The sequence below is a fragment of the Apodemus sylvaticus genome, chromosome 14 (assembly GCF_947179515.1).
Source record: "Apodemus sylvaticus chromosome 14, mApoSyl1.1, whole genome shotgun sequence".
Taxonomy (NCBI): domain Eukaryota; kingdom Metazoa; phylum Chordata; class Mammalia; order Rodentia; family Muridae; genus Apodemus; species Apodemus sylvaticus.
This window is the reverse complement of record NC_067485.1, coordinates 61,096,558-61,122,170: the sequence shown is the minus strand read 5'-3', so window position 1 is coordinate 61,122,170 and position 25,613 is coordinate 61,096,558. Positions and strand designations below refer to the sequence as shown.

The 25,613-nt window shown below is 43.1% G+C and overlaps 1 protein-coding gene and 1 pseudogene across 13 annotated transcripts in view; one reads left to right on the top strand and one right to left on the bottom strand.

The window, feature by feature from the left end:
* Kiaa1217 (KIAA1217 ortholog) overlaps positions 1–25,613 on the top strand; it is a 295,062-nt gene that overhangs the window by 69,651 nt on the left and 199,798 nt on the right. The window lies entirely within an intron of this gene.
* On the bottom strand, positions 12,687–12,991 carry LOC127665185 (60S ribosomal protein L37a-like; annotated as a pseudogene).

Here is a 25,613-nt window from a genome sequence, read left to right as displayed (position 1 = left end):
GACCCAAGACAGAATCATGAACATGTTTAAGTTAGCCTGGGCTACATAGCAAAGTCTAAGCCAGGTTTGGCTACTCTGTTTCAAGATATTTAAAGATTAGAATAATTTTAGATTTACAGGTACATTGAGAAGTCCCTTATATCCCCATACAGTTTATTTGTTGTGGACTTTCAACCAGAGAAGACTACTTAGACATGGGTTCAAGCCAATAGAAAGTCTTTATTAGTTGACTGGAGACTATGCTGGGTATTTTGGACCCCAGTGCAGTCCTCAGCCTATTTCAGGGTGAGGTTTTAAACACAAAAATCACATCCTGAGGTGACACAACTCAGTTAGCAAGAACAATTAGTTAGAAGCAGAACTACAGAAACCAAAGAACAAGATTAGTACATTTAGGGACTTTCCCAAAACTCTGGACTTTGGTGAATTTAGGTCTTTGTTCTCACTTTGGCCCATGTTGCTGCCTGTGTGCTAGGTCTCAAGGTCTTCCTCGAGTGGTACTTCCATCTTGGCATCAGTTGTGCCAAGGTCTTAGGGCCTATTAAGGTCTGGGGCCTGTGACATGTTTTCTGTTACATGTGTTAGTCACATCTTACGAATATATGCCCTGTGTATAATTTGTAGTTAGTAATCCAATGTTGTCATTCTAGTCATTTAGTCCACAGTGTTTACTTATTTATAGCATAAGCGCTCTTCAATATCCTGTGTTATGTTTGATCACCACTGTGCCCTTACATTCCCCTTGGTTGTGTGATAGCCTCTCAGACATTCATTTCTCATGGCCTCAACAGTTTGGAAACGTGCTGGTAAGGTGTACCCTGAGATTGGGTCGTGCTTTCCATTTTCATTTTACTTCTTATTCTTTTAGTGTGCTTGTAATGTGTATGTGTGAGTGAGGGGCCAAGCATGCCATGACACACAACACATACACATAAACACACACACACACACACACACACACACACACACAAGGAAGTGAGAGGACGACTTTTCAGAAGTTCTCTCCTTGTGTTTGAGGCATCCCCTGCAGGTTGTCACAAAAGTACGTTGTGAAGTAAGCACTTTTACCTGCTGAGTCACCTGATCCACTTGGTCTAATTTTTTTTTTTTTAATTGTGATTAAACTAGAGTTGAAATGTTGGGGAAGGAAAACTCCAGAGATAAAAATCTATTCCCATCAGGTCAAAGGTAAAAACTCAGTGTGGTTTGTTACTGTTGACGGGACAGGCTAAGTGGAGAGTGGGTTCCTTCTAGGAAAGTTACTTACCTTTATCTTTTTGTTGCTTGATTTTTTAAGTATAGGTTTTCTCTAGCCCTGGCTGTCCTAGAACTCACTCTGAAAAGCAGGCTGGTTTTGAACTCATCGAGCTCCTCCTACCCCTGCCTCCTGAGTGCTGGGATTAAAGGCAAACACTACCATTGCCCTGAGCCTGATAACTTTTTGTTGCTTCCTAAGAATCAGACGTATTGTCCTCCACGATGGCTGTCTCACTTGACTGTCACAGCAGCAATGAATGGAAGTTCCTGTAGATCAGTCCCTTGTTCACATTCGGTTGCTCAGATTTTTAGCAAATCTAGTAAATGCCCACCAGTAGCCTGGTTCTCAGTTACAAATGAGCCTATGGAGAAGACTGGGCTCTGTCTGTGCTCACTCTCCACCCTCACGCATCCCTTGCTGTCACATCTGATCCCTCCCGTGCCCATTTGTAAGGCTGGGCTTATCTGACGCCTTCTCTCTAACCTCACTCCCTTTTCACAGCCAACATATTTCACATATTTTAAAAGACCGTACACATTATACTTTTCTTAATTTTACAGATTTTTGTTTCCTTTCAGACCAGCACCCTCATTGAAGTCAGTCCTCCGGGCAGCTCCAGTGGTAGATGCAGTCACAGATTTAACTTCATGGAACTAGGCAGAAAGTTGCAGGAACATTATCCCTTTAAGGACTTCTTCATTCTTTGCTGACGCTAGCTTTCAAGAGTACTGGAGTCTTCCAGAGACTTAGTGCTTTCCATTTTCTACCAGAGAGGTATAGAAGCTTAGCTTTAAATAATTTCATTTTACTCCAGACCCTCTGAGCTTAGCCTCTGTTTTTATACTTTCTCCCCAAAGCTTTCTGTTCTTTCCAAGAAGAGAGATGCTTGACAAACAAAAATACTCCAGCTAAATCACCTTTCTTTGCTCACTGGCCATAATTTGGGAAGGCCACCTGGTCAGCCTGATTATTTCACGTTAAATCACAAGATAGAGGATTGTAATTGAATTGGATTCAACTAAATAATGTGAAACTCCCCGCATCTGTGCTTACAGATCTGAGCTAAAAGAATCCTGCCCCTGACCTCTCAGCAGCTTTTCTTATTTCTTTTGAATTAGGATGTTAAGGTCAGGCAGAGCTTTTGTGAGTCAAAACCAGCCACATTCACATGTAAGGCCCACAATTCATGTTTTTAATTACAGGAAATAATCACGAACTACTTGGAGTCTCTATTAAAAGTGTTTTTCTTTTGCTCCTCTCAGAGGAAGATTGCCTTTATATTTTGGACCCCAGCTCATTTGTAAGAAATACTGTTCTTTTCTATTTACTTGCATTCTGGACTCTACAACTTCCTGCTGTGAATATCAAAATCAATTTTCTTGGAGTCAAAGAAATTAGTTAATAGGATTTTGTATCCTGTCAATAGAAGTGGCTTAGCATTAAAAAAAAAAAAAGGTTTTTCTTGTGATTTGCGTGAACTGGATCTCTGACCTCTGATCCATCCCACACCCCTACTTATCTGTCTGCAACCCATGAACGTCCATAAATTTCACTAGTTGGTGATTAATAAAATAAAGCCATAATTCAATTCTATGAACTGTTCCAAACTCAAGTAAAGAAAATAATCTTGCTTAATAAGATGAAGAGGATTTGTCTTTCTTTTTAAACATTGTATGTTCAATGCTTTATCCTCTTCCAGAGGGCAGAGGGAACCTACAATTTTGGAAGGACATTTTAGGTCATTCCTAACCTAAAATGTCTGAAGAATTGAGTTGGAAACTGAGCAAGCTTTTGACATTTTTTCTACTTTTTCATTGCTGGAGATTGAACCCAGGTCCTTGCATATGTGAGGCAATTGTTCTACCAATCAGTTCTGTCCCTGTATTAATGTTCTGTTCTGAGATGCAATTTCACCAAGTTGCCCAGGCTAGCCTTGAACTCACTTCCTGTCTGTCAGGCCAATCTGAACTTTAGATCCTCTTGCTTCAGCCTCCGAGTAGATGAGATTACTGGCCAATACCACCAGGCCTACTTCTAAATTTTATTTTGACTGAAAAGTACAGTGGTTTTAAAAATTATTAATTAATAACATAGTTAGACATGCTACTTAGGATCCTACTCCAAAAGTCCCTCTAATTACTTTTTTTGTGTGTGGTTTTTTGAGATAGGGTTTCTCTGTGTAGTCTTGGCTGTCCTGGAACTCACTCTGTAGACCAGGCTGGCCTCAAACTCAGAAATGCACCACCATGCCCGGCTTAATTACTAATTTTTATTATTACTTGTTCATTTAAAAATATCATGATGTGAGTTAGCAAAAAAAAAAAAAAAAAAAAAAACAAACCAATTGTCTTTCTTCCTATATATTATTTTAATTTAAAAATATAGCTGGGCGGTGGTGGCGCACACCTGTGATCCCAGCACTCTGGGAGGCAGAGGCAGGCGGATTTCTGAGTTCAAGTCCAGCCTGGTCTACCGAGTGAGTTCCAGGACAGCCAGGCTATACAGAGAAACCCCTGTCTTGAAAAAACCAAATCCAAAAAACAAAACAAAGAGAAAGAAAGAAAGAAAGAAAGAAAGAAAGAAAGAAAGAAAGAAAGAAAGAAAGAAAGAAAGAAACAAAGAAAGAAAGAAAGAAAGGAAAAGAAAAAAAGAAAATATCAGAGTTTATCATCAAACATATTCCTGTCATGTAGATTTAAATACATGATGTTGATGGAAGTAGCCTGCTGGGAAGTTTGAGAGCCAGGACATATCTGGTTAGGACACTTGAACCTAATCCTTTGTATGTCAGCTAGTGAGGCAGTTAGCTTTCTTATCACTGTAATCAATACCGGAGAAAAGCTACCTAAAGAAGAGAAGGATTCATTTTGGCTCATGGTTTTAGAGGATTCGGTTTCATGGTTGTTTGGCTTCTTGTGCTTGGGTAAAACAGGTGTGCATGGCATAGGAACTTCCGTACCTCATGGTGGACAGGAAAGCAAGCGAGGTAGGAAGTAAACTTTCCATACAACCCTGAAAAGTCCCTTCACTAAAGGCCTGCTTCCTCTAGCTGGATCTACATCCTAAAGTTTCCAGAACCTCCCTAAATAGCACCATCACTTGGGATCAAGTGTTCAACACATGCACCTCCGAGAAGGACTTTCTATCTAAACCATCAGGGGAAGCAGCTGAAAGATTTTTAATTAGGAAAGCTTAATAAATTTGCATTTTACACAAGTCCTGGGAGAAGGTATCAGTTCCGGATTTTTGCAAACTTCAGTAAGACATTACTTCTCAAGTGTGTAGTGTAAATCAACTAATACTCACTTTTCAAGGTTAGATTCAGCAACAGAATGTCATGCAGGCATCCTTGGGAAGAGCCTGCTAAGTGGAGGGCCAGGGGAAGAGAGGAAGAGGCTGATTAGGAGGTGTGAAAGGCAAGAGAGAATCTAAATCCTCTTTCTGGTTGCTTAATTGTGAAAGGAAGGAGTTAATTCCGGAAGATTTGAAGGCCCTGGGGCATGGAGAGAGTTGGTGGGTGGATCTTCTGTCTGGACGAGAACTAAGGTGAGGTGGGATGGAAGAATCTTTTCCACTGTTAGTGATAGAAGCCTGGGGTAAGGATGCTTGTGGAGAGGGAGCAAACTGGAGAAGTATTTACTGCCTGTCCTTGCATTTTCCAATGATGAGTTTCCACTAGGAGTGACAGAAGAGGCAGGTGATGAACCAGGCTGCAAGAGAACAGAAAAGGGTTCTGGGAGTGTGTGGGAGAAGAGAAAGGATGGCACCTGGCTCCTGTGTGCACCCAGTTTATAGGAGGGGCCTCGAGCATGGAAATGCTGTGTAACAAAACACTGGTCCTCAGCACAGGGCTGGAAGAAGAGGGTCCTGGGTTGATAAGGAATGGAGATCTGTCTAGTGAGTGAGCAGGAGAGTCAAGTGAGAAGAGTTGAGAGCTTTGAGTAGTTTGGAGACAACAGATAACAGATAGATATGTAACCTCAAGGAGAGCAAAAAAAAAAAAAAAAAAAAAAAGACTGGATAAGATGGAGCTGAAAGGTTATGAGCAGAAGCCAGGATAACACAGTCGGAAATCTTGGATACTGAACAGCAGGTTGAAGGCTCCCAGAGAGTGAGGATCGGCAAGAGTCTTGGAGAGCTAGAGGCCTGACACTATGTCAAGGGCATTGAGTCCTTCAGAAAGTCATGGAAATCCAAAGACAACAATGGGTCATTGTCAGAACAGGAGTAAGGATTAGGGTAAAGGAATGTGCTTCTCTAAAGAGAAAGCTCCTTACTGCTAGTCAGACATTAACAGTAACTCTGTAAATCTGATTTTAATCAGTTTCTTTCAGCAGAGTGATTTTAGTATACTGTTCCTAGAAACATTTCCTGTTACCCATCCCCAGATGAGGCTCTTACGCGTCCTAAAACACAACTTTCCTCCTTCCCTTTCTTTGCTGAGTATCTCCCTCCCACAGTAATTCCAGCATGAAATAAAAGAGCTTTATCAATGTATAATAGGAATAAATCACTCTGAAGGCTTTTCAGTTGGATGTCACTAAGATAAATCTAGCAGGGCTGGCCATCCTCTTGTTTCAGAGAAAGTTTTCTGTCTCCTGTAGTTGGTTGTTTTAGATGTGGTCATTGTAGTTTGGATCTTGGATGGTTTCCAAAGACCATGAGTTGGAGACCTAGTCTCCAGTCTGTAACTCTTGAGAGGGAATCAACCCTCCAGGAGATTGGGCCAAGAAGAAGGATATTAGTACAATTATCGACATGATAATGGATCTTCCTATTCTTTCTTGTTGGCCACAACAAGATAAGTCTCTCGATCCACCACTCACTCCTCACAAATGCTACTAACCATAGGCAGTGTGGTCAGTGACCATGAACTAAGGTGTCTAAAACTGAATCAAATATACTAACTTATTCCCAAAACTTTATTTCAGTAACAAAAATTTAACCTATTGTATATGAATCATTCTTCCTTGTTGACCAGGACAATTTAGGGAAGGAAGTACAAGCCACTGAGGTGGTCTTGCAGAAAGAAGCAGATATTTTTCTTCCCATCTAACATCCCAATGGGGCATTACTACCTTCTTTCCCTTAGACAACAGGTAGCAACCATTTATAATGTTGCTCTAACTTCTGGATGTCTGGGCATACTTTTCAAGCAGTCTGTGGTAGATGATAGATTATTGCTCTGCTACCGGTGAAATGAGCCAATTCAAACCAGATTAGATAATATTAAAGGCAGGTTTATTGGGAAGTTGCTCTCCAGTGAGTTCACTACCCCCAAGAATTGAGGCCAGGGAGTCACCATGGGGAGGGATGGGGGAGAGGAGAAAGAGAGAGGGGGGGAGGGAGAGAGAGAGAGGGGGGGGGAAGGAAGAAGATGGAGGAGGAGAAAGGAGAAGGAGGAGAAGGAGAAGAAGAAGAAGGAGAAAAGGAAGGAGGGAGGGAGGGAGGCAGGAAGGGAGGGAGGGAGGGAGGAGGGAGCCAGCAAAATGTCTGGATTAGGGGAAGAGCCTCTGGGAAAAGGACAGCCCAGCACCCAGGCTGAAAAGTTCAAGATTGGAGGCAGAGTATGCTAGGTAGGGACTGAGGGACGCTGGGAGAACCTAGAGGCCAGGTCTGCTTTGGTATGAAAAATATGCACCTTAGTGCCTCTGTTCCTAGGGACAGTAACCTATAGTATTGTATAGGTTTACTTCAGAACTGGTTTTGATCAGACTCCCCTGTTGGTATGTCCCACCTCAGGGATCAACAATGAGCCCGTTTAATTTTGCTTTTGTACCCCATATAGGAAGGGAGGGGGATTTCCACTGCATGTGTTTCTCTTGGACACTTTATAAATTTGTTTCTTATTTAAGTAGAAGGGATTAAAAAAAATCCGTTGTTTGAAGTGGACCCCTTCTAGCATGCAGAGAAAGGCTAGACCCGTAAATAAAGTGAAGCCGCACAGGAGGGCTTTGGTTAGTGACTCAAAGGTTAGTGAGACTTATCGTGGTTCTCAAGCAAAGATGCTTGAGAGAGGGTCTCGGAGTTTTCTAATCAGCAAAGGCTTGCCATAGCATTACAGGAAACATAGGTAAGTCACTGAAATGTAGTCTAGATGGTGTAAAATTGGTCTGAACTATTATGATGGAATGAAGAATAAATTGATGTCATTGAAATGGGGGTTAAATGGTCTTTACCATTTCCTGACGCAGTTCAGTTGGTCGAACACTTTGAAAGATGCCAGTGACCTGAGGCTTAGCATCTTCCTCCAACCCCCATTACTTTCTTCTCTTCTCACACTCTACTCATCTGGTACCCTGGTCTCTGGTGGCTTAAGCCTTCCTGAAGACCTGCATGGTTCTAGATCTAAAGAAACCTCAGTCACTTATTCAGAAGAATGGTTGATTTCGTATAACTGTAACAGGGTAGGGAGGAGGGTAGGGAGGAAGTGGGCATGCCTATACTCTACCTACAGTTAAATGTTTCCTCATACCATTTCAAAAGCCTGTTGCGAGAGTAGTGGGAGGTAGACCTGGGAGGAATTAGCATGGACAGTAGGAGGCTAATATGATCACAATATGTTGTATGCATTATGAAACTCTCAAAGAATTAATAAAAAATATTAAGTGTTTTTAAAGACCTGACATAATTTAATCTGGGTTATTTATGATGCAATTTAGATTTACCACAGAATTACATTTATAGACAATGTGGGGACTCCAGAATTGGGGAGCCCATTGTACCGCTGTTTGCATTAGGAAAACTTACTAAGATGCCGCTGAGGCAGACAGTGTCGAGAGCTCCTAAGACTGGATATTGTAGCCTGAGGGATGGGAGGAGGAACTTCATAAATGGTGCGTTCTCTTTTTTGTAAACTGGTGTTTTGGAGTTTTCATTTCACTATATTTCAAAATTTGATTCTCTTCTCTAGAGTTGCATCCCTAGAGTGACCCAAATCAAACCTGCTGCCACAATTTGGAGTTAAGGCTGATACACTAATCCTATCTCTTTTGAGAATGAAGGGTCATCATTTGTATAGCACTACTCATTGACAGCAAGCTAAGCTCGTGAGTGTATGGAGTCGGTGAGACAGCTCAGGGGTTAAACTCAGGGGACCTGAGTTTGATCCCGGGAGAACCCACAGTGGTTCTCCATGGCATGTATACACTTGCGTGCGCGCGCACACACACACACACACACACACACACACACACACACACACACACGCATGCACGCACACACGCACGCACACACGCACGCGCCAAAAATACATAAAATCTTAAGTGTCTGGGGAAAAAAACCCAAATGTGTCTTTCAGTTATTTTCTACATAGCTTAGGTAATAAGCCTTCCAAGGGCATTACAACTGTTAGTTAAAAGTTTTCTCAGTGACTTAAAGAAGTTCTCACAGCCTTGTTGGAGCAGAAGGAAGTGGTCAGTGCCTTACTCATGTAGAGCCCAGAAGTGGAGGTGCAATGTGCACAGTCCCACTCTCCCAGGCCTAGTTACCAGCTTGTCTCTATTTTAGGCCTTCCTTTCTGCGGACTATCACAATGCCCTATGTATTGGTTGGAAGGCCTCTCTTCTGTCCCTCCTACTGCTCTGAGGATGGCTCTGAATCTGGGTCCTAAACATTCTGATTTGAGTATTGGGATGCTTCTCCAATGGTCCTTAGGCCAGTATCTCAAGCCCACCTCCCACCGTTTTCTCCTCACCGCTACCACCATCCATTTACATGAGACATCTCTCTTTACTTGTGCAGGCCACACTTGAATTTTGCCCCTCTGCCCTCTTTTGTCCCTGATTCTTCTGCCAGGCACATGCTCCCTCCTCCTTTCTGTCTTGCTATATACCTAGCTCTGGGTTCACTAAGATGTCAGTCTTAACACCACCTTTGACACGGTATCTCCCCAGATAGCTAACTGGTCTGGACTAATGCTTTCCTTCTTGCATTATTTGATATTTCATTGTTTATCAATTATTTTTTACAGTGAATGAAAAGTCCTGCACATATTTGGTGAGCTCTCTTCCATGGAGCCACAATCATGCCTACATCTCTTTTATTTGGTTTGGAAGGAGGACATTGTCTTATGCACCATTAAGCTCCATGAAATCAGGGTTCAACCTTCATTATTTTGCTTCCTAAAGTTTTTGGTTATCCAAGACACTGCTGACAGCATGTCCTGGAGCTTCATGAGAGAGATGGAGATTCCCTTCCCCTTTTGTAGGATCTGTTCAGTCTGACATAAATGACAACAGGCGTGTTAACAGGCAAAACACAAGGTACTGTGTCAATGAGCGTGAAAGTCTTTCAAAAATGCGTAACTCACATATGCTCTTTGTAGGGAAGTGAGGAATGGAAATGGGTTGTGGGTGATTTCAAGAATTAATAAAGGATATTTTTAGGAAGTTGAATGAGCCTCCAAAGACTAGATAGACAATAGAGTGCTAATGGGCCCAAATTAAGTTGGCCAGCAAAACAATTAAAGTCTGTCTGAGTGCGGTGGGTCCCTTAGTCTTTGTTTCTGTGCTGTGAAGTTAATCCTGACTGGTTTAAGAAATTTTATGAAAGGGAATAAAGGCCATTGTGTTCATTTTGGAGGGCCCTCAAATATGGGAACTGCAGAGAGAGAGAAAGATACCTGCTGGGGTTGGAAACAAAATCTCTGGTTCTGAGGATGACTCGAAAGGCTGTCTTTTGTTCAAAGAACTCAGCATGCTAAAATATGGGGGCTCTGAGCTCCAACCTTAGAAATACATGCTCCCAGCCTCCATACTTGGACTAGCTGAACCAGAAGTCAACCTCAGTAAAGGTCTTAAGTGATTATGGTCCATAGGAATCAAAAGTTTGTGTGCACATAGCACAGGACCTCCTCCTGTGCAGCAAGAACTCTGAATGTCTTCCGGATGACTAATGAATGAGTTACATTGAGATTGTTGTCTGAGTTGGAACATTAGCTCATAATCAGCTGCAGAAAATGTGTGGCCCAGAGAAGATGTTTTTCTGTACAACCCTTTTCAGTTTTAGAAAACTGTGGCCCCTTCTTTGCCTTTAGTATGCCTGATTTGATAATTCCCCATCTTCTTTGATTATCCATTGTCATTTTCATGCAAGTACTTTTGACATGAACAAGTGTAGAGAGAAGCCGTGTTAATTGTTTCACGTTATAGATTATGAACATAACCCCCAACTGTCTCATCTAAGAGTAAACACTCTTGAGCACTTCATTTGATCGTCTTCTTAGCTGTGGTATTTGAGACTTAGAGGCAAAGAAGATGTAAAGGTTAAGAGGATGTTCTCTGTCACAGCGCCAAAAGCTGAGTCTTCCAGCTCACACATCTTTGCTAATAACCACAGAAGATGACAGTGTAGCATGCCTGGATTTTCAAAACGGGAGAGGATTTGACAGCGAAGCCTTCTCAGCTGTCTGGGAACGCAACAGGAGCCGGGGAGGCATGAAATGTGAGGAGGCGTGCCTGCCTCAGCCTGGATGATGCTGAAGTGCCAGCCTCCGTGCTGCATGGTGGGAATTCATGGGGTCACTTTGCTTGTAAGAGTAATTGGGATAGTGACATTTTGTGTGCACAGGCCAGAGACACAAAAGGTCTGCAAGGCATAGAGTAGTTTTTCACATTATGGAGATCTGAACTGTCCGTGTGCAGCCAGGATTTCAGAATGCTTGGCCAGGCATTTTGGAGATAGAAAAATCTGTTATTAATGCCATTATATAGATGCATGTATATCTGTGTATGTATATATATATATGTATGTATGTATGTGTGTGTGTGTGTATATATATATATATATATGTGTGTGTGTGTGTGTGTGTGTGTGTGTATGTGTATACAAATACACACACACACACATACTAGTAAAAAGCCAAAAAGAGGAAGCTCATTAATGCATTCATATTGTAACAAGCGACAAAGAAACCTACTGTACTTTCAATAAATTTTTATGTAAACAAAACCATGCTAAGTATTGCTGAATTTCCCAAGGATACAGGCAGCACAAAATATGAATGTTTGCAGGGTTTTCCTTTAAAAGAAAAAACAACTTGATATATTCACTTTTATTTTAAGATAAACACATTTCTGCTCACACCAGTGTGCACGTAGGACACTGTCATCTCTAAATGTTTGTTTGTTTTTTAATCTGTTTGTCCTGAGATAGGGTCTTAATATGGAGTTGTGGCTTGTGGGGAACCATATAGCCCAGACTGGCCTCAAACCTAAGAGCCCCCGGCTCTATCTCTCAGGTGCTAAGACATTGGTGTCTACCACAAAACTAGCTTGTCTTCTTTTATCTGTGATATTTTGCTTCAATCTGAGAAATTACATATCAAAACATATCTTAGTGTATATAAATGTCCATCCTTTATTTTTCCTTTATGTGTGTACGTACTTGGAGGCAGGGTGTCATTAGCTACAAACTCAGGCAGAGCTAATGAAGACCTTACACTCCTGATCCTGCAGTGCACTTCCTGAATGCTTGGATTACAGCTGTGTGCAGCGACTACATACCTGTCTTTTTATTTATGTAACAGGCTATCATAATTATTTTTTAAAGTTTAAGTGTGAGGCTTTTTTTTTTTAAATGAACTATGTCTCAGGGCATAGGGAGGCATTGGGGCTGAAGGTTTGAGAATGCTCTGCCTCAACAGCCTCATTAGTCTTTGTCGAAAGCTACAGGTAAAGACTTGAGCTTAATGAATGTAAGAAGTAGGAAGAATCATCTTCCAGGGCGCAGGAAGCCTAATGAATATAAGAAGTAAGAAGAATCATCTTCCAGGGTGCAGGAAGCTAAGGGGAAGCTGGGGCTGGTGACTGTAGCGAGAAGTCATGGTACTATGTGGTCCTCGGTCTCAGGGGCTCCACACGCTGATGTCAGACACTCTTCTTCTTTCCACTCTCGACTGTGTGGCTTCATAACTGCCCTGATTCTTGCCTCTGCTTGTCTATTAAAGTGAGAATGGATATGACAAGTAGTGCTTTTAAAGCACATGGCATAGAGCTGTGGAAATTGCTAGAAATCACGACTTAATACAATAGCCTTATGTTGGGTAGCTCTTTGGAAATGGAAAATAACAACACTACTTCATTGGCTACCACAGACATTACTGGAGTCGTGATTTCTTAGGACTAGGTCTTGGATTCAGGTACTTGTTTTTATTGTTCCAGTATACTTGTTTGTGACTGGGGGGACATGGAGGGACACAATGAAATCCCGAGAGAATGTGTGCTGCTCTCAAGGGCATGTTCTTGCCACAGTGCACATGTGGAGGCTAGAGGAAACCTCTCAGAGGTTGATTATCTCTTCCCACCATGATGGAGATCAAGCTCTGGTCACCACTTTTGCCACAAGAGCCTGTACCCACTGAGTCATCTTTTTCTTATGTAAATAACCTGTTTATTGCAGGCTAGGTAAGTCTCAGATGGTAGGGCTCCTACTGGTCTTTCAGTTCCTTCAGTCTTTTGATGGAGACTTCCTGAGACTGCAGAGGTGATGCTGTAGGTCCAGGCCCCGCCTGCCACTGTTTTCACGCAGTGAAACCACAGGGCCAGATGCTAACGGCTTGTCTCTTCATCCTGGTCTTGCCACAGAAGGAGCGAGTGTACTTGGTGTGCTGACTGATTTCAGGAGGGAGACACCATAACGGGTCCCTTATTTCCCAACAATCCCGACCTTCTTGGTGCATTTAGCCAGGTCACTGGAACCTAAGCCCAAGCTGGAAGAGCCCCACAGAGCCATCTTGTTGGCCCATATCCAGGTACTTTATTTTTTATTTTTTATTTTTTTTTGGTGGTGCTAGGGATCAAACCCAGAGGCTTAAACCTAGTAGCTAGTATTCTCCCGCTGTGCAACGCCTCAGCCCCCATGTTTATAGGATTATTATGGGATTCCTCTCACAAACAACTTGCTAGCGTCCCTTGACATCTTCACAAGACCCTTCCACCAAATGACACTGGCATCCTAAAACCTCATAGGTGTGTCTTTGCTTTTCCAGGTCAACTAAGGAGCCCTTAAACATTTTTTTTTTTAACCTCAACTGTCACTTTTCTATTTACTAACAGCTACAGTTGTACGAAGAAAAAAAGATGGGAAAAGTGATTTCTCGTAGCTTTCTCTGTATACTGTAACCATTCCCCTACACTAAGCCTGCGGCCTCAGTATGGTAGTCATCTGTTTCTGTATGAAATACTTGAGATAATCAACTTACAAGAAGAAGGTTAATTTTGGCTTGCACTTTTGTGGATTCAGTTGAATGGCAGTGGACCTGTGAAAGAATCTAGTTGAGTTTATGAGCCCCAGCTGGACTGGACCTCACTGTGCAAACCATGTTGGCGTCAAACTCACAAAGATCCATTTCCTTTGCCTCCCAAGTGCTGAAATTAAAGGCAGTGTACCTCCAGAGCCGGCAAGACGTGTGTTGTAAGGTTGTCTTAATAGCTGCTTCTGTGGGACTTCTCCAGCATTTGATTTTCTTTAAAGCATTCTAGTTCGCCGTTGCTTTATCGTTCCCCATGTTACAGCCATTCCCCAATGGCACAGAACGCACTTAGAACTCCCCTTCATTTTGTTTTTGCTTGGGGATTTGCTGCAGATCCACTCTGGGGCTATATTAGTTGCCTTGAAGCTCCTCCCAACAGCTCTTCCTAAGAGCCTGGGGGAAGGCTTCTCTAAGAAAAGGATTTCCTGTCCTGTAAAGCTGGTGTGCTGAGGAAAGCTCCTGGCAGAATAAAGTCCCATGGCTTCAGGGGCAGGGGTGGGGTCAGGGGTGGGGTCAGGTGTGTACCTTGGTGTTGCTGGAACATGTCTACATAAAGACTGGGAAACGAGCTATGGCACAGTAGAAGAGGCTGGAGAGGCGGGAAGCCTAGGTCCTTTCAGGCTAGGCTAAGGAGAAGAGAGGGGAGGGATGTTGAAAGTGTAGGGCCTCAGAATGCTGGAGAGATGTTTGTATTTGGAGGGAGGAAAGTGGTGTTTGAACTGTCATATGGAGATGGATGGGAAGTTGGCTGGATTTTAGATAGTACAGGCAGAGAGAAAGAGAGAAAAGGAGGGAGGGAGGGAGAGAGAGGGGGGAAGAAGGAGGGAGGAAGGGAGAGGGAGAGGGCGGAGGGAGAGAGAGGCAGAAGGAAGAGAGAGAGGCAGCAGTCTTATAAAGTTCCTGGAGCAATGACTGGCACACATTCACTGCTACGTAGAGGTTTAAAACAAAATTAAATAACTGCTGTGAGCAGAAGCAGTTAGCACAGGGAGGAGAACATAACCTTGGAAAGACATCTTACCCGGACAATTACAACATCTGCTTGAAGTAGAGGTGATGTCAGTGCAGGAGAAGGTGTGGCGAGGTGAAGGTTGAAACGGGGCCGTGGCCCTGCCTGTACATGTCCTCTTTGTGGAGCCCAAGACTTATCCTCTAGGCAGCTGAAAATATGGTTTTTGAGCTTAGCAGAGAGTTTGGTCTCTTTAGCATTTAGATAAGAATGTACAATTCAACCACCAAAGAAAATAAAGCAAGAAAAGAAAAATGGCCAAAGATAGAAACCAGTACAGTCAGGGTGATCAGAAGTTCAAAGTCATCCTTAGCTACAGAGCAAACTTGAGGCCAGCCTTGATGACATGTGACCCTATGTAAGTGAATTATCCTTCATATAACATTTGTTTAACATTTCTTTACCTTATGCTATTCTCCAATAACTATACAGAAAAATAAGATTTATTTAAAACTGCCCCTCAATAGCTGAGCAGTTAAATGATCTACCTTTACCGCCTATGCTAATCTGATTATTTCCCAGCCCAATCCCATGATATTCGTGTATTATTATTGTTCTGCTCTTAGGTCCCCTTCTTGATGGTTCCTGCTCTCCTCCCCTTCTCCCTCTCTCTTTCCTCTGCTGACAGAGTCCCACCCTATTCTCTCTTTTGCCCTGCCACTGGGTGATCAGCATTGATTGACAAGGCAGAGAATAAATGGTAAGAACTGTTTACACAAACTTGAGACAGGAGATTGTTGGTGTAAAGCATTACAATGCCCTGTCCAGATTGAAATGTGATATGAGGTAAGAGAAATCAGCATTTGAATAACCCAGGGTAAATTTTATACTGCATACAAAACACTAAGCCTACAACCCTGTCTCAAAAATCTACACCAACTGATCAACCAACCAAACCTGGGAGACATGAGATCCATCCTCTGGTACCAGTAGTATAGGAATGAATGTTAGAATTAAAACTGATGAGAGAGCTTTATGTCTATTAACATTTTTTGCCTATCCTAGTAGTCAATATTATATTTTATTTATTGAAAAGTGTATAATTCTTATTATTCTTTAGGTAAGACCAAACTGCCCATGTATATCCTAACAAGGTATATATTAGTATACCTACTACAACCAGCTTTTGAAGTCAGTCATGGTTAAGGATGACTGTGTGTTCTGATCTTTTCGTACCCTTGTTTCATTATTAAACAAACCACAGTTAGTGGTATTTGGGACTTGGGGAATCCTTAGGAGATGAAGTCAAATGTTATTTTATTCGAAACCTATACATTAAGACCCCAAACACCTGCTTGTTGCCTTTGATATCTCAGAACGCTAATAAATTTAGCTCTCTAAAATGCGAGGGCTATCAGCAGGTAGCATTGTCTCTCTAGCCACTTGGCAGCTAAGTGACAGCTTTTTAATGGGAGCAATGCATCGGAGCTGTAGAAGGCATCAGGCACGCTAGGAGCACATGTCATACCTGCATGAGAAGTTGTGCTTGCAGTGCCAGCATCTTCCAAGTGACAAATATAACTGGGCTGTAGTCCCTAACCCTGAAGTCAAGTGTCCCCTTTCACTTCCTGTTCTGTCAGGATTCTGTGAAGGGACATCTTGTCTTCCAGCGTTTGGACTGTGAGGTTTCTGTCTTTGCCAATTTACGTGTCTAGTGTCTGTCTGCTTTTCCCCTTGTCGTGTGCTTTAAGGGTCCCTGCCCCAGGATCCCTTGCACGCCTTACAATTTCTCATATCCATTGTTTGCTCAAACAACAAAAGTCTGACGGCCCACTGTGATGCGGAAAAGCCCATTTCCCTTGTTCTCTCAGGTTATTGACTTTAACTATTTAATTACCAGCTACCAAGCTTCATTATCAATTGCATCCTTAAAGACCTTCATTTATTTATTTCCCCATTGTAGGTCTTAAGTTCTCATCATGAATGTATTTCCTCAGTAATATTGTATCAGCTTTTAGGGTTTTAAGTTCTTCACAAGTTTCCTGGTTGAAACTTTGTCAGCTTGAATATAATTTCTTTTTCTACTTTTCTACAGCTCTGAGTAGAGTGGCCTCCTCCTCCTCCTTCTCTGCTCCTTCACTGTCTTTTATTTTTGAGGCGAGTTTCTACCATGTACGCAGACTCACAGTGTAGTCTATGTTGGTCTTCAGCTCTTACCGACCTAACTGCTGTCTTTTGTTGCTAGGATTACAGATGTGAGTAGGCTCCTTCTTGAGGAACTTTTTGTTACAAAGCTTGTGTTAATAAACAGGGACGGGCCAATGGTGGGTGTTATTAATTACTGAAAGATGTGACTGCTGGTGGTGTTGTTTCTCATCAAGCCTCCCACTGACAGAGCTGGCAGAGTGCTAAAGTAATGCAGGGACATGGGAGCCGCCTTCACACTAAGGATCTCCTCTTTCTGTTGAGACAGTGGAATATCTCTCCAGGCCCTCTGGAGCTGGCATGCTGTCTTACTTTGAAGCAAACTCCTGTGCGGTGGCTAACTGTAAAATTTGTTACTGGAGGAACAGCAACCTTAAGTCACTGACTGAGTCATGATGCCATTGCCTAAGTGGTAGGAAGCTTGTAATTTCTGAAGCACATTTACCTGACACTTAAAATGCAAGAGGAAAGTATAGCCCAAGAGCTTAGGATAAAATAAATTGGTTTTTTTTTTTTTCTTACCTGGCCTTGCATATAAAAGTTGTCTGACTTCCATGGTCTTTATTGCTAAGTGGTATAAGGAGCCTTTCTTTCTCTTTTTGACTCTGAGCTCTGCTTTCCCATCATTTCCCCAGGCCGATCCCTTCTAGGCCTCTCCTGCTAACCGATAGCATATGTGTTTCTGAATAGAGCCTGGAAGAGGAATGTGGACGGCCATCATATGGAAATGCCATTCCAAATTCCATATGCCGTGAGATAACACACTGGCTAGACCATCAGAAGTCACCCCAGCAAGGGGAATGTGGATTGGACGAGAATCAAAGAAATTGCGAAGCTACTAGAATTGACTGCAGTTAAGCGGTAATAGGTAGTCAGGACGATTGGATGAAGGCCAGGTTCACAATCCCAATCCCCTGTCCTTTAAGAGGGAGATAGCATTGATTGGAGAAGGGGCCGAGCCATCCCCTTGCTTAGGGTATAATCTAAACATAAGCCCCAAGCTTTGTCTTTTGTTTTCTGAAAGGGACAAAGATATGCTGAGTCCAGGCAGGAAACCTTGTGTTTATCTCCCATGAACAAGTCACCCTTCTTCCTTCCCCCTTGTCCTTTTCACTTAGAGAAGAAGGTCCTGAAAGAGGTCCTTCATTGCATCTGGTAGATGTCAGCTGATGTCCATGACCCCTTCACTTCTTGTCCCCTGTATCTGACACAATGTCCTGCATGACGTGCATTTTAGATGAATTCAAGTAGTGTCAAGAAAACGTGGGGAATGTTAGTAAGTAGAGCAAATGATGACCGCAACAAATTCTTGTTTTAAGGAAAAGTACCATGGTGTGAGGATGGACACTTCAAAAATGTATTCCATGGAACTGGAGACTATTGCAAAGTATTTGCATGCTTCTGTAATCTGGCAAACAATAATCAGGCTGTGAGAACCACAGTTCTCCTTTCCATACTGAGGTCTCTGTGAAGATTTGCCATGACATAACCTTGTTGATCTATATTTAACCATGGCCTTTGATGGTAGGCCACTGTACATTGTACACACTTATATCCTGGCTACTCCGCAACAGCTTTGACCAGCACTGATAGAGATTTACTAAGTCATCATACACTTGGGTACAGGTGACCTAGGCATGAAGCATGATTTTCGAAGTAGTGTGAAAAAAAATCCTGATTCAAAGTGAATGACCTTGGTTCCTTCTTTCTTTGCCTGAATGAAGAGGACAATGCTCATCTCTAAAATGTGGGCTTAAAGTGTGTAAGGGAGACGAAGCATTTCCATGAACCCAACACCTTTACCTGTTTGTTTACATCTGCCATCCTTCTTTGTATTTATTAGCACTGCACCGCCAGCCATGCAGAGGGGTTTTATAGGATACAACTTGCTGCCCTTGACTCTCCTGGTCAGAAACACAATTTTTATTTGTACATGTAAACAATGATTTTTTTTAAAAAATCAAAAACCAAAAAAGTGCATGAACAAGAACTCATTTCTTTCCTGGAATGAGTCACATGGTGACATACAGCTTCTGCCCGACCACAGAAGCATATGTGTGCTTACATATATCAGTTGCAATGGTCTATTCTGCAGAATACCCTGTCTGTCTAGTCTGTAGAATACCCTTTTGAAATCACCAAGCTCATAGGTTGGTACTTTTTCCTAAAACTAGAATTTGTTGCACTCAATATTTCTTCTTCTTACTCACATGCCCCAAGTTTTATTGACACCATTGGAATTTATCCAAAAATGTATGCTGTGCTGGGCATTGTGTCTTATACCCGCAACAAGGAAGTGAAAGGAGCTCTGGACATCAGCTGACATCTGCCAGGTGCAATGGAGAACTTGTTTCTTGGCCTCCTTTTTCTAAGTGATAATGCCTGGGGTAATTATCTTACTAAGAGACAGCATTTATCTCAGCTCAGCGTTTTGGAAGGTAAGGTCTGTGATCTCGGGACATTCTTTTCCCATTGTTTGGGGCTGTGGTGAGGCCGCACATCACAGCAGATCATAATCAAGCAAACCTGTTCGCTTCATGGGCCATGGAACAAAGAGAAAGAGAGAGCTGGCACAAGGCCTCAGAGACCGAAAGACCAGTCACTAAGACCTACCTCTCAAAGCCACCACGTCTTCCCAACAGCAACATCCTGGGGATGTGTGGGGATCATTCAACATCCAAACTGTTACATGGCCTATAATAGCCTACTAAGTGTGACTGTCTCATAGTGTCATATACCAAGAATAACAGCTGCTGGGATTCATTCTGCTCTTACGGTGAACCAGGCGCTGCTTCCCTGTCTACCTTGTTTAATCCACACAGAGACCAACCATGGTTGGACTCTCATCTCAGCGATCACATGAGGAATCTGCAGCTTTAGAAGAGCTGCATCTGAGGCCCTTGGCTAGTGAAGGGCAACCGTGGCTCAGTCACAAGGATTATTACCAGTAAACAGGGAAACAAATGAGCGGATAGGAAAGCCTGCTGGAGAACCTGGAGATCTTTATTTTCATATCAAACTAAGGTGACCATTACTCCATTTTTGGAAGATGAAAGTTATGTGTCACAGAGTTTTATTTCTCCTCCCTGGCTGTCATGCTTTGGAGGGAGGTCAACAGAAGCCCATAGAGCTCCACATTCAGGGACATCACTCAAAAGTTCCTCCAAAACTCAGTCCCTTTCCACGGACCTTTTATGTTTCCCTCACCCCTCTGATAATGGTTAATACCAGTTGAAGCCAGCAGATGCTTGGGAATCTGCTGTAAACTGTCTGATAGATGGTTGCTAGGAATATAGGGATACAAAGATGATACTGGGCGTAATAGCTGTTCTGCTCTCTGATTCTTCAAGGCAATGATGCTGACCAGAATTTCCTTAGCCTATGGGCTCACCTCTGTGGACCTCTTTCTAACTTAGGACCCATCACTCATACCCCAGTGATGATTGTCCCCTTCTCAGCATTGGGTGCTGGAGTTTTTGTTTCTTTTAAGGGTTCCAGTGTCTCTTAAACTAGGCAAATCTAGGAACATAGCTGACGGCACCTGAACTTCATCTAGAAGGGGGAACAGGAGAAAGAGCAGAAGCGGCTTGCCATTTTTGTCTTGTTTGGTCTGTAAGACTCACAACCCCACGGTGCCAGGCAGATGGCTCAGCTGGCAAAGCACTTGCTGTGTGAGATGAGGACCTGGGTTTGGGTGCCCAGCGCTCATGTAAAGGTCAGGTACCATGCCACTCTTGTGTAACCCTGGTGTGCTGGGGCAGGGGGCTGAGAACAGTCGATCCATGGAGGTCAAGAGCCAACCAGGCTACCGGGATCAGCCTGCTCCAGGGTCGGTAAGAGACCCTAGCTCAAAAAGTAAGGCAGAGAGAAATGAAAGAAGGCGACCAGTGCTCACCTCTGGCCTCCACAAGCACATGCCCTCACACGCATACATGTGTACATGTATGTAGCGAACAGCATATGTATTTTCCACATAAAAACTCACACTTTGTGATTTTCACTTGTTTTTGTTTTGGCCAGAGAGCCTCATTTCTAGCTCTGGCTGTCCTGGAACTCACTCTGTAGACCAAGCTGACCTCAAACTCACAGAGCTCTGCCTGCCTCTGCCTCCCAAGTGCTGGCATTACAGGCTTACCCTACTGTGCCCGGCATCCCTAAGACTTCTTACGACGCCGTCTGCCTGGCAAGGTGGACTCTGCTTGAGTTTAAACCTGATTCTCTTCCTTGTACCATAATGAGTGTCTGCAGCCATGAGGGAAAGCAGTTGCTGTCGGCACCAGTGTATCGAGGAATCCCCTCCTCTTCCTCCAGCCTGGACGGTGCTCCTCCAGCCTGGACAGTGCTCCTCCAGTGCAGCAAATTGCTCGCTCAGAGATGCCTCTTGATTCCCTGAGGGCTCAAGGTCCAAATGTGAGGAATGGAGTCCCGCTGAGTGTCATTCAGGAAAATAGATATAAATAGAAATGACCGGAAGGCTAATTGTATTTTTCTGCTGTGGGTAAATTAATAGGAAACTATAACTCGTACTTTAAAAACAACAACAACAATATCAACAAAAAAACCAACCAACCAAACAAACAAAGACAAAGACCAAAAAAAAAAAAAAAAAAAAAAAAAAAAAAAAAAAAAAAAACCAACAACAACCCACAGGTCTTGTTTTTTTATTTTTTTGCTTAGGCTGATTTCAATTCCTAGACTCAAGTAATCACCCTACCTCCACCACTTTAGTAGTTAGGACTCGCTGTGTACACCACCTTGTTCAGCTCACAGGTTATACATAAAGGAGTATGTTGTTGGGTTGGAGAGAAAGCTCAGGTGGTTACGAGCACTCACTTCTTACAAAGGACCTGGGTTCAATTCCTGTCTACCACAAGGCAGCTCACACCTGTCCTAAACTGTAGTTCTCAGGGATCTGATGTCCTCACAGACATACATGCAGGCAGAGCCAATGTACATACAAATAAATAATAAATTGTTTTAAAATATTATTTAAAACCTGTACTTCTGTAGTGTCAAAAGTGATGAAAGATACTTAGTTTGCATAGCTATGAAGGGACTTCCCTTGCTGTTTCTCCTCCTCCTTAAGATCTTGGTGAAAATCTGCACAAGGCTATAAGACGCGTTGTGCAGACGGAGGACTGGTGTTTTCTGGGAGCTGGGAGGGGAGACTTTGCAATGTCTCTTTGAAGTCCTGGTTGTCAGCAGAGGTAAAAATGAAGTCGTATTTTTATTTGTTCGGGAACAGTGACATAACACCTGACAAATGCTCTTACTGGCAGGCTTGGGAGAAGAGTGGCCGATGATTAAATGTTCTTACTTCAGAGTGAGCAGCGCGGCTGTGATCAGAAGAGCCCATTATGTTGAACACGAGGCCCATCAACATCCCAATTAGGGGGAAAGCAAGTGCGGCCGTGAAAGCATCAGTGGGCTGTGTTGTTAAAGCTGTCTGGGTTTAGAGCCAAGTGGGGCTTTTCGGGATGAGGTGGTTCTGGAGCGCTGGTGTATTTTTGTGTGGGATGCCCTCCTACCGAGGAGGATGCTTTCAGATAATGACTGTTTTTGCTTCTTTGGAATGCCACCTGCGTAAATGTGTTGATTTGGACAGGTTATAGATTGCACGGAGCCTGCAAAACTGCCTTGGGGGAGGTGGTGTTTTGGATGGATGCTGTTCGCAGGTCTCTGACAAAGCTTGCCACTGACCAGTATCAGGGTATAGGTCATGGACCATGGAGAGAGAGAGCTGGCTGGGAGTTTGTAGCTACCGGCTCTGGTTTTGGTGATGTCCTTCCTGAGAGCTTTATTTAGTTCTGAAGGAGACAACCTAATCCTCAACAAGAGGGCTTCAAAGATTATTTTTCCCCCCAAAGTTGAGAAAACAAGTTCTGGAGATAGAGAGACAGCCCAGTGCTTTGAAGCACTTGCTGCTCTTGCAAAGGAACTGAGTTCAATTCCCTGCACCCACATGGTGGTTCACAACCATCCTTAACTCCAGATACTGGGCATCCAAAGCCCTCTTCTGACTTCTACAAGCACTAGACAATGGTAACCGTACATGCATGCAGGCATCAATTTACACACACACACACACACACACACACACACACACACACACGTTTAAATAGATCTGAAAAGTGAGTACTTATTGCCTTTTTTAAAACTTCCATTCAATTGATGCTATGTATGTGTATTTATTTATAAAATAAATAGAACCGTTTTCATGTGTTCATTAGTCCTTGTAACTTTTCTGTCTCTGATGGGAGCATCTTAACAACATGGCAGAGCCTTAGGAGTGGTTAGGATAGTGTCTCAGCAGAAAAACCATTCACCTGGGCGAAGGTATGTAGTCCATCTGGGATGGTTCTTTAACTGCTTCCAAAATGCAATGCGGAAGGACCCTTTTGTATGCACCATTGTGTATGCACATACTCAGTTCCGTGTGCTGTGGGACACCTTCCCACAGCTCCAGTTAGCTCCCATCTTCAGTGATAGAGGACATAAAACTTAATAAAATTTCTTTGTATCCCAATATAAAGATATCGTTTTAAATCGTGCCTGCAAGAAAGGAGACACGATTCTCACTAATGGTGCACATGGTCATTGTCTGTCGCCCTATTGTAGGAGTCCTCTCTCGAACCCAAGAAGCTTGACCAGGAGGACTTGGCTTGGCCCCGTTCATCTGCCAGGAAACCTGCCAGTGGGCTTCTTGCTTCCACATGTGGTGTCTGTGGGTGGAAAGGTTGTCATTGTTCAGTTGCCAGAATAGTCAAGTATTTTACAAGCCAGCTGGAGAGTTTCTTCAGAGATTAAGAGCACTGCCTGCTTTGGCAGAGGACCTGGGTTCAAATCCTAGCACTCACATGGCAACTATAACCACCTGTAACTCCAGTTCCAGAGGACCCAATACCTTCTTCTACACTCAACACATATGCTACACATACATACAGGCCACAACATCACACATAAACTAAAAATAAACCTGTAAAACCTATCAGTTCACACCTAGCAAATTTAGTTAGATATGATAACTTTAACTTTAAATCACTTAATTGAAAAGTGGACAGATGTTTATCTTAATATTATGTAATAATGGGGCATCAAAGGAGTATATATAAAAGACATCTGGTATAATGAAGGTCATATGGAATATAATTACTTGTTTAGACAAAAACTCTGCCTACATAAAGGACTTGGTTAGAGGCTAGCCTGAAATGCTTTCCATTAGAGCAGAGATATATGCAGACCGTGTGGGAAGCACCACGGTTCTGTGCTGGGCCTCAGGTGAGGTGTGTGTCCCTTCAGAGATTCACCACAATCTAGCTGCTCATCAGTCACCCGTTCTCATGGGTGGAGTCAGCTCTACCAGACCAGTGACAGTAGAAGCTTAGGTCTATGTGGTGTGTGTAGTGTAATGTGTGTGTGTGTGTGCATTTGTGCATGTATGCCTGTGTGTTCATATTTGTATGGAGTGTGGTGTGTGTGCTGAGGTGACATACTAACTCTCTCTCCCAGTTTGGCACCGTGGTTGTTCAGTTGTATGGTGTTGTTTGAGAAACTTAAGGACCTGTTAGGAAGTGTATGTGGCCTTGCTGGAGGAAGTACATCACTAGACATGGGGTTTTAGAGTTTGTAACTTTACTTTAGTTTGCTCTTTTCGCCTCCTGCATGCAGAGGCAGACAGGGACCAGACAGAAGCATCCTGTCCAGGCCACCTGCTATACACCCCCCCTCATCCCCCCTACCCCCCACCCCCTACCATTATGGACTCCCCCTTGTAACCATAAGCAGAAATAAACTTTTCTACAGGTTGCCTTAGTCTTGGTATCTTAATCACTGTAGCAAAGGCAACTGATACAGGCACTGTGGGGGATGGGGGGTTCACAGAAGGTGAGTTGTTTTGCTTTGAAACTGGGAAAGTCCTGGGCAAACCTGGGTGAGTTGTCATTTGTGTGGGACAGTGGACCTGCCCATACACTTCAGTATTACATGTCAGTATATTAAGCTGTCCACCTTCTGATAGTCTCCAGACACATTGACTTGTTACCCAGTACTCTCGTCCATGACTCCTCCATACTCTGGGCTCTGGACATGCTCCTGCTAGGAACAAACCCAAAGGCACAAAGACGGCTATGGAACATATCAGAGTCCACTGTCACAGGCTGACACCTTGGGGGTTTAGGACTTGGTATGCTTCAAGGTTAGATGACTGGACACTCTCAATCCTGTGACCATCCTGGGACCTCCTACTCCTTTCTTCAACAAAGAGGTGTCTTCTTTTTATCAATAGAAGCAAGTTCTTCCAGCTACAACTTTAAAATAATAATATGTTTATTTTCAAGCCAAAGATTGGATGTCTGCATCCCTTCCTGTTCCAGCATTCTGTGGTCTTCTGTAGAGAATCACTAATTTGCCAAAGGCTGTGAAGGGATTGAATTTAAAGAAAACTGCCTGCCCACATGGGTCCTGTGATAGACTGGGATGCTCACTGTGTGGTCCTTTTATTTTTAGTCAACGTGTTGAAAAAGTCAGCTTCTGTTTATTCTAAGCACCGAAGGGGCCAGTGAGATCGAGAAGTCTGGAAAGTGGTGGAATTATAAATTATTACATATTTGCTGATTAGGGAAATTCATATGCTAGAAACACCACCACATGTAAGCTGACCTATAGATTTTCACTAGCTCGTTGCTCCAAAGTATATATACACTGGCGAAAGAGAATAAACTAAGAAAGGATGTCTCAGAAACAGAAATGTATTAAACTGCTCTTCTTTTGTCAGGTGCATTTTTATGTTAGATTCCTCTGGGCCTGGGAACTCCAGTAGAGGAGATGACAGACCCGTCACCTTCTTTGAGTAACAACGGCCACTCCTTGAGAGTGGAAAATGATATTGCGTCTGTATCTCAGGACTTCAGCTAACATGAACATTACAAGGTGTGATGGAGCAGTGTCTG